Source organism: Euprymna scolopes, chromosome 15 (genome assembly GCF_053919585.1).
Source record: "Euprymna scolopes isolate OS-2025 chromosome 15, ASM5391958v1, whole genome shotgun sequence".
In the NCBI taxonomy this organism is placed as follows: Eukaryota; Metazoa; Mollusca; class Cephalopoda; order Sepiida; family Sepiolidae; genus Euprymna; species Euprymna scolopes.
Window position 1 is genome coordinate 20355151 of NC_136496.1, and position 14268 is coordinate 20369418.

Genomic DNA, 14268 nt, shown 5'->3' on the forward strand with positions numbered 1-14268 from the left:
TTTTAATATTTATCGTAGGTATTCTGATACATAAACTATTTAAGAACACCCCCCAGACACATGAAGTACATTGGCGTGAATTTAAATAACTTGGATCTGTCGTCTTGGATAATATAGGGAACGAACTCATGTACAAAAACGCATACAGATACAAAGTCCGTAGATAGACAAAGAATTTGAGTGCCATCAGTTGGAACCAAACCAAAAATCAAATCTGTAGAATTCAAAGCTGATTATGTTACCATTTCACGAAAGGGACACGCGTGTGGATGACCTTCCGCATCTTCAGTTCCTCGCGAATAATTGTAATAAATTTCTCACACTGACATTAAATGGACTAGTGAATTCAACTAGGTTGTTAGATAGTGCTCAATAAAAAGAGCTGATAATACTTGTTTATTGTTATGTAAACATGCTCACATCCCGCTGCTACAAACAGCCACTTGTTTCAATCAAACAGCAGATATCATCAGGCAGCGACTTGACTATTCAAATGCTCAATGAATAATATATTCATTGAACATTTGAATAGTCAAGTCGCTGCCTGATGATATCTGTTGTTTGATTGAAACAAGTGGCTGTTTGTAGCAGCGGGATGTGAGCATGTTTACATAACAATAAACAAGTATATATATATATATATATATATATATACATATATATATACAACGGTATATATATATATATATATGTATATATATATATATATATATATATATATATATATATATATATATATACAACGGTCTTTCTCCATGAAATTCTTTCTTTGCCCAATCAACTCTTGTGTTTTTATTTCCTTACTTCTCCAACTCGTCTCATCATCTCTCACAGACTCCATTCCTTCGTTGAAATTTTATGCTACTCGAAAACTGATGGTCGGTTAATGCAAGATGTTTCAATAACAGTATGAAACATTTCATACGTTTTTGTGGCATTTTCCCAAGTTTAAAACAGAATTTAATTTATATCGTTTTTCTAAAGTGTCTTCGCGTCAAGAGTGCATCTTTGAAATTAACTGTGACAATCAGATTTTAGTAGGATGCATCCCAATTCCGGCTGTAGCTGTTTATGAGAACCTGAAATCCTAAGAAAAATGTTCAATCATCTCAGAAGATGTATAGCAATAACATACTGAAGAGTCTACGGCAATTTAAAATGCTCGTACAAAAAGTAATGCCCGTACAAAAAAGTTAAGAAACTTAATGAAGCCACCTCCTACTTATATATATATATATATATATATATATATATATATATATATATATATATATATATATATATATAAAAGAAGTTAACCATCGCGTAAATTCAATCAACTAAAAAATGGAAAACGGGGTGAGGAAAAGAACAAAAATATATAATCGGGCAAGTTATATGTACAATTCAATAAAATAAATAAGTCGATTAAAAAACGATCGTTAAAATACACCCAAATTTAGGTTCAATCCCGTGTATCGTTTTTTTTTTAATTAAAAAACCGAACTTTTTTTTAATAACTAATTTTTTTTAACTCTCCTTATGAAATAGATATGCGGTTTTCTTTTCCTAGATGGTTTAGATTTTCAATGCAGCACAGTACGGTTTGGGATCTTACCGTACTATTCTCCAATGCTTTAATAGATGCCTGACTATCTGAAAGGATAGCTATTTCATGTTGCTGAACCTCTTCCATGATTAGAACCTCAGATTCAAAAACCTTAAACATGCGCTATCTCTCCTTCTTCTTCGGTTTTTGTCGTGATGTTTACCGAATGTTAGAGCTGACTTGTCAGACTTAGGTCTGAGATCCTGCTCTTCGGTGAAGGCGGGGGTGGTGTTTGATACCACATCCAATGGTGCCAGCTCATGACTGGTGTTTGGTGTTGTATCCGATGATACCTGTATGGTGAAGACTTCTGCCTGGAAGACCGTCCTCAGTTTACCAAGATAATAAGATTTTTGACAGGTGAGGTGGTTTGAGTATTCTATATAAACACTCGCACCAATCCTATCATTCATTTTAGATCCATCAGTATAGCATTTGATTACGTTGCTTTCCAGCTCTTTTTCGTAATCTCTTGCGCCTGTTCTGTGTAAACCATACATGTGAAATGTTTTTCAAATGATCTGGTTTTAGTTATAAGGTTACGCGGCACATGCAAGAGCGGTAGTTCCTTCCTAGCCTCATTACACAAATCAACGTGACTCTTTGTTTTTCCAGTAGTCCCAACAGATCTTGACCACCACAGACCCATTAGATCTATTCTATAGGATCCCCGTATAGCTTCTGCCTTCAGGAATTCTTTAATCGGAGGGATATTAAACAGCATCTCCAATGCTCCAGTAGTTGTGCTCGGATATGCTGAAGAAGTCATTAAACAAGCAAGTCTTTGTACCTTCTGGAGTTTCTTCCTCAAGTACAGCTTCTCTATCCCGCGGATCCAGGAAACACATGCATACGACAAAATGGGACATACCATAGCAATGTATATCCACCTCATTACATGCGGGTTTTCCTGGTTAGCTTACTGTCCAGGATTACCCCTAACAGCCTTGCCTCCTGCGAAAGTTTCAATTTCTGTCCACTCAGAAAAAGGTCACCAAGTTGGCAATTCCTTTTATATGTAAACAAGACCATTTCTGTTTTACGGCTACTGAATTCTAATTCATTTCGATTAGACCATTTATTAGGAATATTTAATGCCATTTTGGCAATGCGCCTGACCAATGATGCTTTTGAACCCGCGACCAGCACTGCGATGTCATCAGCATCAGCCTGGGCATAAATATTCCTATTTTTAAACTCCTTTAAAAGAGGATTCAGCATACAGTTCCATAGTAAAGGTGATAAAATCCCACTTTGGGGGTTTCATTTAACTACTTCCCTTTTAACAGTTGCCTCAGTAGTTCTACTTGAACTGTTCTGTGCCTCACCATATACTCAATACATCGGATGAGTACTGGTGGCACATTGAGTTCTCGTAGCAACTTGAACATACTACTGAAGGGTATGTTGTCAAAAGCTCCAACGATATCTAAAAAGACACCGAGTGCCATCTTCTTTTTTGTTAGTTTACGCTCTATACAGATCACGAATTCATGAACCGCAGTCTCGGTAGAGACCCTGGCTCGGAACTACTGTGATTGAATGATAAATATTGCATAAATGTGTGTTTGAGAGCTATTTTTTGACAATCATTAATAAATATTATAAATTTATATATTAATACAATAGCAATGCCTGGAAAATCATGGATTATATGCAAAAATGCGCGCATGAAAAGTAATATTCTTAAGATTTTATGAAACCTGGAAAAGTAAAGGACAAGAAATTCAACCTGGAAAAGTACAGAACAAGATATTCTAATAAAGTAAAAAATAAGAATTTTTTAGACTTAAAATAGTGCAGCTAAAAATAAAATTTGAATATTGATAAATATTTTATTTATTATTTGCATATGTTGTTGTTTATTGTTGAGTAAGAAATTTTATAATTTACATAAAAATTAATAATTTTATTATATCATAATAAGGATAATTTAATTCATTTTTATGTAAATTATAAAATTATTAATTCCATCTACTAACTAACTAACTAATGAATTAATTTTATTCAAACAATTTTCACTACATAAATATATGCAAATAATAGGGGGGAAATAAGTTCAATTCAGCGACTGACACCCTTTCTAACTCAACAATAAATAACAACATATGCAAATAATAAATAAAATATTTATCAATACTCAAATTTTATTTTTAGCTGCAATATTTTAAGTCTAAAGAATTCTTATTTTTTACTTTACTAGAATATCTTGTTCTTTACTTTTCCAGGTGTAATTTCTTGTCCTTTACTTTTCCAGGTTTAATAAAATCTTAAGAATATTACTTTTCATGCGCGCATTTTTCCATATAATATATATATTGTCTTCCCTTGGAGATTGTAACGCTAGGTATGGGAAAGCCATTGTCATGCATCAGTTATTTATTTTGACAGAATCAGATGATTATTGTTGGTATTTGTTTCCTCGATATCTTTCCAGTTAGAATCATTTCTTATAAGACATCGGGAAATTACAGGAGGAAGATTACCAAAATCGCTAACTGAATGTGTTTTTTGTAGAATCAGATGGATTCGAACTTGGCACACACAGGCTGTCAGTTTGTGTTGTTCACTACTTATTCACAATCACCTCCTTGTTTTTTTTGTACATGATTTATTTATTTCGAAAAAAAATCAGATTGTTGTTGTTGGTGGGTGTTTCCGCGATATTTATCTAGTTAGAATTATTGCTCGCTATACACCAGGTACTTATAGGAGGAAATACATAAAGGTTGCCAACATCCCTAATTGAAAGCGTCTCTATATAATGAATTGGATTCGAACTTGAAACACCCATTTTGTCAGTCTGTGTTTCTAATCACTAAGCTGCCAGAGAACCGTGGCGATTAGCGTAGTGCTGTACGGTAGGGAGTTGAGAAGTGAGAAGACAGCAGAACCCAAATTTTGAAAGATAGGAGACGGCACAAAAAGCAGCGCCAAAAACACACAGAATCTAGCACACCATCTTCCTTCCGGTGTCCATGGGGCAGGACTGCCATTCCCGAATAGGGCTCCAGAGCCACGCTCGAAGATGCACAAAGACAAGCTGCTGAAACACCAAGGCGCATATCATAATCTCCCGAGATAGACTGCCTACTACTACTACTACTACTGCTACTACTACTACTGCTACTACTGCTACTACTACTACTACCAGCACTACTACTATTACTAAAGTTATAGTTTTTACGCCAATGTTTTTTTTTGTTTTTGTTTTTGTTTTTTTTGCTGGTCTGTTTTTCAGCGTCCAAGTCACCAAAATCTGCATCAGCTTTTACAGTTGTTTTGTTTTTTCTTTCTATACTAGAGTATAAATATTATTACGAGGTATTCTAGTTTTTGTTCGGCCCGAAAAGGGTGATTAGTATAATAGAAAAACGGTGTCTAATAATCATACAAAGACTATTCGCATACATTTTTCACCGTTTGTTAGGAATTGCCAATTCTTTGAATGAAAAAAAAAAAGTTTGGCAAACCCCCAATGCATCGATGTAGAAACTCTTTGGTCATTGCTCAACAGTCATAAAAATATACATTATTATCGCCTCGGTGAAACTATTCTGAGCCTAGCAATAACGAATAAAAATAACAAGAACAAATAAAAAATGATAAAACGTACGATTATAAAAGCTAATGATAATTGTATGGCACGGTTTAGAAAAAAAAAATGGCGTGACTTGATTAGAACTTTTTTTTTATTCAGTAAGGTTAACTAAAAATGTTGGGGTTAAAAATGCCTTTCAGCATTTATTGCTTGGAAATGTTAGCTAATTTATAATGTTACTGAACTGTTTCTAATACAACCAGGAAGCGTGAAATTAGAGTCGATAAAAGCGGGAGATGACGAAAAGAAGATGACTAGAGTTTTTATACAAGACTTGCTTGCGCCCTCAGTAAAGCGAGGAATGATTAGGAAAAACTGTTAATAAGGTCCCTTTTTCCACGCATGCATTGTCTTTTAAAGAAAATGCTGGTACAAATTTACGATGATTATAATTCTTTTAATCACGAAGAAGTGAAATCGTAAACTGCATCTGCACACAGGTTCCTACGTCTAATATATACAGTAAAGTTAGTCTAATAACTATCTTTCTCAACAATATTAATCAATTATTTTTGGTCATTTTTTTTTTTTGTTTTTTGTTATGTTTACTTTTAGTTTTGGAAACCGTTAGAGATTAGGCTTTATAATTTCTGCATCCATTCTTTTTTTTCTTTTTGCGGACTGTTATACTCATTTTCGTAGTTGTTGTTGTTGTTGTTTCAAAACGTTTTGCGGTTAATTACCTGCAGAAATCCAGAGCATGGGTTGGCCGAAACGTGGTCTAATAACAACTATGAAGATGAGGATAACAGCCGGCAAAATGAATGAATGCACAAATTGTCAGTTTTATTTCATTATTGTTTGAATAATAATTTTAAAATAGTTATATATAGCTATATAAAAGCCAAGTACGTATAAGGATGGAATACTGTTGCCATATCTGGGCAGGAGCTGCTATAAACAGCCTATCCTGCCTTGACAGAGTACAACATAGACTTCGTGGCTTAGTGGGGGATGCCCTTTTCTCTACCTTGCAACCTCTCTCCAACAGAAGAGACGTTGCGAGCCTATCCTTGTTTTATCGTTATTTCCATGGCAGGTGCTCGTCTGAACTCCAATCTCTGGTCCCCCCCCTCGCCAATCTTTCACGAAAAACACCCGTCTAGCTTAATCCACTGTGAAAAATTTCCCCCACTCTATATCTGTACCTTAATCAAAACGCGGATTCCATGAACAAAGCTTCTTTCTTAGAACTGCATGCCTGTGGAACTCTGTTCCGTCTGCCTGCTTCCCACCTGACTACAACTTGGATGTCTTCAAGTCCAATGTTAACAAATTCCTAATGAACCACCCCCTTAAGTAAACACTTCATCAAATCTCCACAATAACGTAATGTACTTGCAAGAACCCTTATCCCTGAGTGGCTTCCGGGCCTTGATAAGTGGTGATCACTGTGTAAAAAAAAAATAGTTTGTTTTTTCTACTGTTATTTTCTTTTTGTTTCTTGGGCAGATATTTTGCATCTCTTTTCTTTAGAGGAATCAACTTTATTTTTAAAGATTTGTAATATTTATTTGAAATTGCAAGTGAGAAGCCAAATAAATCACTTTCTTTTTTTTTTACGGTTAAATTTGGAAATAAATAAATAAATTTGTACCAAAGTTATTAAAATGTTACTCCATCGATATGAATAAATTAGAAAAAGTTATGATGAAATGTTTATTATTTTAAATTGTTATTTAATGTATTACAAATAGCTATCTTGGATAACAATAAAATTAATAGATAAAATTAACATTTTAATTCATTTACTATTTCTATATTTATAAATAAAGAAACAGAGAGCAAGAAACGGCGAGAGATAATTATATATTATAAGAATACTGGCAGGACTCGGGTCCTGTCATTGCTTAAGTTGAATAAATATATTAACTAACATTATCGACAACAAAGGAATTATCTAAATTACTTTCCTACAATGATATGAAATATGTGTGTGCATGTGAGTGTGTGTATGTATGCAGTCAGCACCCTCCCTATTCAGATTATAACCGGCTTCCTCCGAAGGAGGAAGTTTCACGGGAGTATGAAATGTACAAGCGATCCCCAGTCGCATGTATATCCCCGTTAGGGGAGATGAGGATGTTAGGGTTTTTTTTGCAGGGAGGTGTCGACGTCCTTCTACATACAGCACCTGAACTTCCCAAATTGGTCACCCATTTTAGTAATGACCAGGCTCAACGTTGCTTAACTTCGGTGATCTGACGGGAACCGGTGTGTCAACGTAATTATGCCGTATATATGATATGAAATGCAAAAAACATATTTAATGTTTCATGATAATTTTTGCAGACTTAAAATTAAATTAGTTCGGGGTTTAGAGCAAAAACATAACGTTCAATATAGTCACTTATGTAGAAGTAATGACGTGTATTTTCTATTGTAGTCGATATTTTCTAAGACAAGCGATCCCTGTTTAATATTAATCCAATGCAAAAATGTCTAAGAAAGTTTAATTTTTACAAAAGTAAATTCCCTCTATTTTTGTTCAAAACAAAAAAATAATTTGCATAATTATTTTTATTTTGATAGTGGGTTATAAGTAAACAGCGACTTGACAAACAAACACATATTTGACTATAACAGTAAATACACACTAACCATTTCATCCACTTACCTTAGCTTACCTTACTTAATCTCACTCTAGGATAAACTGTGTTTTATTGTAAGCTTACAGGTAGCATAAATGTGTTATAATATATTTCGATGTGCCTTCAATAAGTTTACAGACTTTTTGGTATGGGCACTTATTGATATTACGCACATTAAACTGTAGTCTCCTTCGATATAATCTCCTTCGGCTGCAATGTCGTTGTTGAACAACCAAATAGTCTATGATTTTCTCTGAGCACCTTTGGGACAAACTTCAGGCAAATTTTCCGCGTCTTTAGTTCCTCGCAAATAAGTTTGGGTACAGTTCCCACACTGACATCAAACTGTATTTATTGTATCTATAGAAACACGATGTTCCTTATTTGTGACATTCTTTATTTGGCACACAAACTCTTATTTTCTGACACCATTACTCCTCCCACATCTCTCATCACGCCTTACAGAATTCCTTGAGTCTCTTATGCCGCACAAAAATTGATGCAATCAGTCTGAAGCATTCCATGCATTTCTGTGGTATTTTTACCAAGTTTAAAACATAATTTTATTACATATCGTTCTCCTAAAATTTCCTAACGTCTAGGTTGCATTTTTGAAATTCATCAGCTGTGATAATCAGGCTTTAATAGGATATATTTTTTAGTCTCTACGGTAGTTGTTCATTTGAACGTGAAATAATAAAAAAAAATTGGTCAGATATCTTCTAACATACGTAGCAAAAACATACTGAATTTTTAAAAGTCCACAAAAATTTAAATACCTGTAAAAAAATGTCTGATAACTTTTTGAAGGCGCCGCGTACGTATGGTTTTTGGACTCTATATTTTTGTATAAAAAAAACATTTTTCTTTTGGGAACTTGTTTTTATACGTGGATACTTTTTTTAATAGGTAAAGTTTTCTTTTATATTTCACCCGACTAAAGTCAGGAAACGGGTTCTCCTAACAGAAATCTTATACCTAACTAATGACGTGTATTTTCTATTGCATTCATATTTTCTATGGCAAGCTATCCCTGTTTTCATGTATTCCTTTACCAAAATGTCTAAGAAAATGACAATTTTATAAAAGTAAATCCCCCTCTTTGTATTTAAAAAAAAGGATAAAATGATTTGCATAATTATTTAATTTTTTTGATAAGGGGTTATGAAAGAAAACGATGACTTTACACAACAAATGTATCTGACAATGACAATACACACTAAACTTTTATGCCTTTTACTAACCTAAGGTAATACTCATCCTGACATAAACTGAGTCTTCATTTAAGTTTGCAGGGGAAATAAATGCGTCATAATATAATACATATGGTTTTCGCCCTTCATTTTTTCGTAAGAAAAGTTCATTTTTCCTTTAGGAAAATATTGTTTTGTAAAAATTATTTTAATAGTTAAATTAAACTTAATATTTCACTAGAGTAAAGCATGGACACGGGCTCTACTAGCAGACATCTGATACCTAACTAATTACGTGTATTTTCTATCGTTGTTTAATTTCCTATGGCAAGATATGGTTTCATGAATCCCTCAACAAAATATCAAAAAAGTGATAATTTTATAGAAGTAAATGTTTCTTATTTGTATTCCAAACGAAAATAAAATGATTTGCATAATTATTTAATTTTCATTATATATGGTTTCTGCAGTTCATTTTATTTATTTTTTTTTAAGAAATTATATTCTTTCGTAAATTATTTTGTATGGTTAAATTATTCTTTTATATTTCGCTCGAGTAATGCCGGGACACGGGTCCTACTAGCAAACAATCTTGTTTAAATGTCTTTTGTTTCATAAAGATGTGTGTACATGGTTGTTTCTAAAATTATGATAAATTGAGGAAAGCTTAAAACAACACATAAAGCGAGATAAAACGAGCGAGAATTAATGAGTAAGTAGTAGACATCTTAGCTTGTAATCGCGAATTGACTGATTCGGATCGATCTGCTGAACCCCCATCTATACCCTTCGTGAAAGAAACGCGAGAGCATCATATTTCTTAACCTTGAAAGTCAGTCACACGAGAACGTAAAGTAGTTTACAGGAAACAAAGACAATCGGTTCAATAGAACGCTATAGGAACGCTAAAGAATGGCAGACACGTTCCATTATGGCGGTAACGTTTTTTCCCCTATAGTATACGTTTTATATTAATCGTATCACGTAAAATCCATTGTCAACTACTTTATGATACAAAGCCGTTGAAATTTCGGTTGCAAATGCTTTTATGAGGATAGATTATTCTTATTATTTGGATACTGTTCTTACCTTGAGTGTAATTTTTACAACGTTTCGGTCGATGTAACATCTGACCTTCTTTCAGGTGTATCGAAATATTCTCTGTTTTTTTTTTTGTTGTTGTTGTTGAACTCGTGAATCTGCACCGAAATTCGATTTATTGTTGTCCAATTATTCGAGCAGAAAATACGGTGTAGATACCCGAGTTCCGCAGAACGATTCTCAGGTTCCAAAATATGCGAAATAAAGGTCAAGTTGAAAATCGTTTTGAATTTTTTTTAACGTTTCCTTATATTAAAATGAAGACACTAAGAATACTTTACAACTGTATTAATATGTATATGTTTGTAAAACTATTATGTAATTAAAGATTATATTTTATAACCTACTATTTAGAAATACAATAATCATGATGATAATATATCAATGCATGAAACAAATATATTATGACTAAATATTTTGGAAATTAATTTCCCAAAAAAATTAAAGAGTATTTAAATTGTTTTTTTTTTATTATAAATTACATAAGAAATACATTAGTTAAGGTATTAAGTTTTAAATCGTTTTATTGCATAAATTTTCCATGACCATAGTTTTAAAATGAACCTACTTGGGAGATAGAATTTTACCCTCACGAGAGAAATACTAAACATTAAATTCGCATTGATCAGCACGGTATGACCTTTTTAATCAGCTTAGATATTTTGTGTATATTGATTTTCCTGATTCTTTCTCAAATCCTATATTTGAAGGAAGGACCAAGTGAAGTTTGCCAACATACATAAGTGAATGTGTTGATAAGGATTCGATGAAATTGGAACTTAATGCACCTAGATTGTAATCCTGCGCCCTTATTAGCTTACTGCAACATTACTTTAGAAAAAGGAAATATTTTTGTAACATAATTTTTTATTGTGTTATAATACAAATATTTTAAAGATAAAGATACTGGAAAAAATGAAAATGATGGTATGGTATAAATACAATAAAAATTAGGAATATATTAAAGGTCGAAAATGTAAGACGCTTACACTTAAATTTTGTTATTGTAAAATCAGGTTGATATTGCAATAATGTAAATGTGTATTAAATTTTACCATAATACAAGAATAATTGGGATATTGTTTTGAAATACACACACACACACACATATACACACACACACACACACATATATATATATATATATACAGTAGTGTATGTGGATAACAATTAAAGCCCCCCCTCTTTGGCTTGAGCACTTTGTAAATATATTTTTACCCGACGCATATTTAAGCTATTTAGCGAAGCCCACTATTAATTTGTTTGTAAACAAACTTATGGGTCAAGCACTGCTGCGACGGGTGGCAGTGGATTTAATACACACTCGGGGAGAAATATTTAAGGCTCTGATTCGTAGCCCGATTGTGACGGCCAATGCGACGGTTGCAGGTTCGATCCACGGCTGGGGACATGTGTATGACTAGCCGCACTGGTGAGTTGTGATACAACGGAACAGTACTGTATGCGGATGACAATTAAAGCTCCCCCTCTTTGGATTAAGCATTTCTTAATATATCTACACCCGACGCGTATTCAAGCTATTAAGCGAAGCCCACTATTAATTTGTTTATAAACAAGCTGATGCTTAGAGCACTGTTGCGACGGGCTGGAGTGGATTTAATACACATATGAGGAGAAATATTTACCGCACTGATTTATGGTCCGATGGTGGGTTTAATCCATGTCTGGGGAAAACTGTATGTCTAGCCGCACTGATGAGTTGTGATACAACGAAACAGTACTGTATGTGGATGACAATATATATAATATAATTTTAATTTTAATTTTATTCCTGTGTTGATATAGTTATGGCATGTTTCCAGTGCGTGTGTGTGAGTGGGTGTGAGTAAAATACAACACTCTTGAGTTTAGATATAAGCGTATGTTTGCTTCTAGTGTGTGTGTGTGTGTGTGTGTGTGTGTGTGTGTGTGTGTGTGTGTGTGTGTGTGTGTGTGTGTGTTGATTGAACGGCACCGGTCAGTACTCAATGCCCATGTGAATGTTTTTAATTTACAGACCGCAAGACAAAAATACTACATTCTCAAGTACCTTGTGCCATAAAAACCAAAAGATGGGATAGATGAACTTAAAAAAAAAAGAATATAAAAAAGGGAAATAAAAAAGATGTTTATTATCTTCAAAGACCTCACTTGTCCTCTCCCCGCTTATAACCCCTACCCATGTTACATTCTAACTTTGTAAACGAAATAAGAAAACGTTGTTTTTTTTAAATATCAGTTCTCGACGATAATTCTTGGCCTGAAGACGTAATCCCCCAACGCGGGTGATTACAGAAACATGTATGCACATATGTAGCCATCGATGTTTGTATAAATAAATTTCATATACTTGCTCTGTTTACTCATTGAGCACTCTTTGGTAGACACCTGTTGTTTCATTGGTTTCTAGAAAACTAAACTCTACTGGCTAAATATATATATATATATATATATATATATATATATATATATATGTGCTAGCTGGTCGCCCAACGTTGCCCGATATGATATTCTAATTTAAGCAGCCTACATATGTAGCATTATGGGATCTATCTTTTATTAATTAGTATGCATTTATAAGAAGAGTGTGCCCACTTGACTAATTCACAATAAAAACTTAATCTCTAAAAAATTAATAATGATAATGTCGTTCATATAATTCCGTTGGGGTTTGTTCACAATATCACGTCAGCTTATATTCGGAATTAGAAAAGTCACTTCTGACTAATGTTTAGTTTAAAAATATGCAAACGAAGAAATGTTTTTACGTGGTTTTAAATGGGACTTCTTCTTTTTATCGTAACTTGAACTCAGGGGATCATTTAATCTGTAGTAGAATGCTCTTCCACTAAATTATATCTCCAGATTATAATAAATCTGTTTTCTGCTTAATAATAAATGATTTGTTGAAATTGTATTATATCGATTGTCCGGTGTAACATAAAATATTTCCCTGTAAAAATTATTCTTTTTATATAACATAAAACATTTAACATAAAATATTTCCTTGCAAAAATTATTCTTTTTATCCATAAGAGAGAAAAGCTATTTCTAAGATCGGATGTTTTTTTTCTGATTTTCGATACTTATCGGATTAATTTATGTACGTAACATATCTAAGAACACTGCCAGACATATTCCTTAACTTTGTGTGAAATTTGCAATGAATAGGCTCAGAAGTTTCGGAATCTATGAGGAAGAACACTCACACACACAAGGTGATTTTTATATAATAGTAGGTATATACGCGTGTGTGTGTTTGTGTGAGAGAGTATGTGTGTATAAAGATACATACAAATACATTGAATACATTTATGAGTGTGTGAAAGATGTGTTAATAAACGAAAGTATTGAATTGGTTCATGGTGAAAAGATGTGCGTCATCTATGCGTCATCTGAGGCTTCTTTATTTTGTTTCCCTTGTGGCAAACCTTATTTTATGTTCCAGAGTTTATTCCTTTTTATCTCTGGCCAGAGTACCGCATAAATCATGTTGGCTAAGAAGCCATCGTTAATGTCAACCCCGCTTCTTCCAAGTAAGTCGTAGAGGACGGTTCAACGTGAGGCTTGAATATACGGATGTATCAATATTTTATATACGCCGGTATTAAGTGAAAAAAGCTATTTTGATAAAAAAAATATATTTCAAGAAAGCAAAGTCACTGGCACTTGTTCAGTAAGTCCTGTAGGAGCCCGGATGTGTATTCGCGTCGTACATTCATAAACAGTACTTAATGTCTTTCTTCATTTTATGAATTGAACGTATATCATAAAATTTTATGTCATTTTTCAAATATGGGAAAGTGTAATCGAACACCATGTACACACTACATGCCAGGAAAACGGATATAAAAACTAATATATAAATGATATGCTAGCATTGTCGTTATTTGTATAAACTGTTTTCTTTCCGTGGGCGTAGGGCTAGCTTTTAAAAAAAACTTTTTTCATGGTGTCGACAAAGCGTTCTTCTTGACCGTTTAATCCTGGATGATACGGATGGATCGTAATATATTTTATTTGTAAATTTTTACGAAACTCCTTAACATCAGTGGATGTAAATTGAGAGAATTTAGTTATCGTACAACAGACAATCCCAAGACCACGCAGACAGTTATAGAGGAAGTTTATCTTCTCTAATGAGCTTTTTACATGTTTCTACAAAAGACCTATTACTATATAGTCGTAGAGCTC

General features: G+C 33.4%; 1 protein-coding gene and 1 pseudogene across 2 annotated transcripts in view; one reads left to right on the forward strand and one right to left on the reverse strand.

The window, feature by feature from the left end:
- Positions 1-14268, forward strand: part of LOC145293743 (follistatin-related protein 5-like) — a 622029-nt gene that overhangs the window by 229553 nt on the left and 378208 nt on the right. The window lies entirely within an intron of this gene.
- LOC145294290 (5S ribosomal RNA) lies at positions 7312-7430 on the reverse strand (annotated as a pseudogene).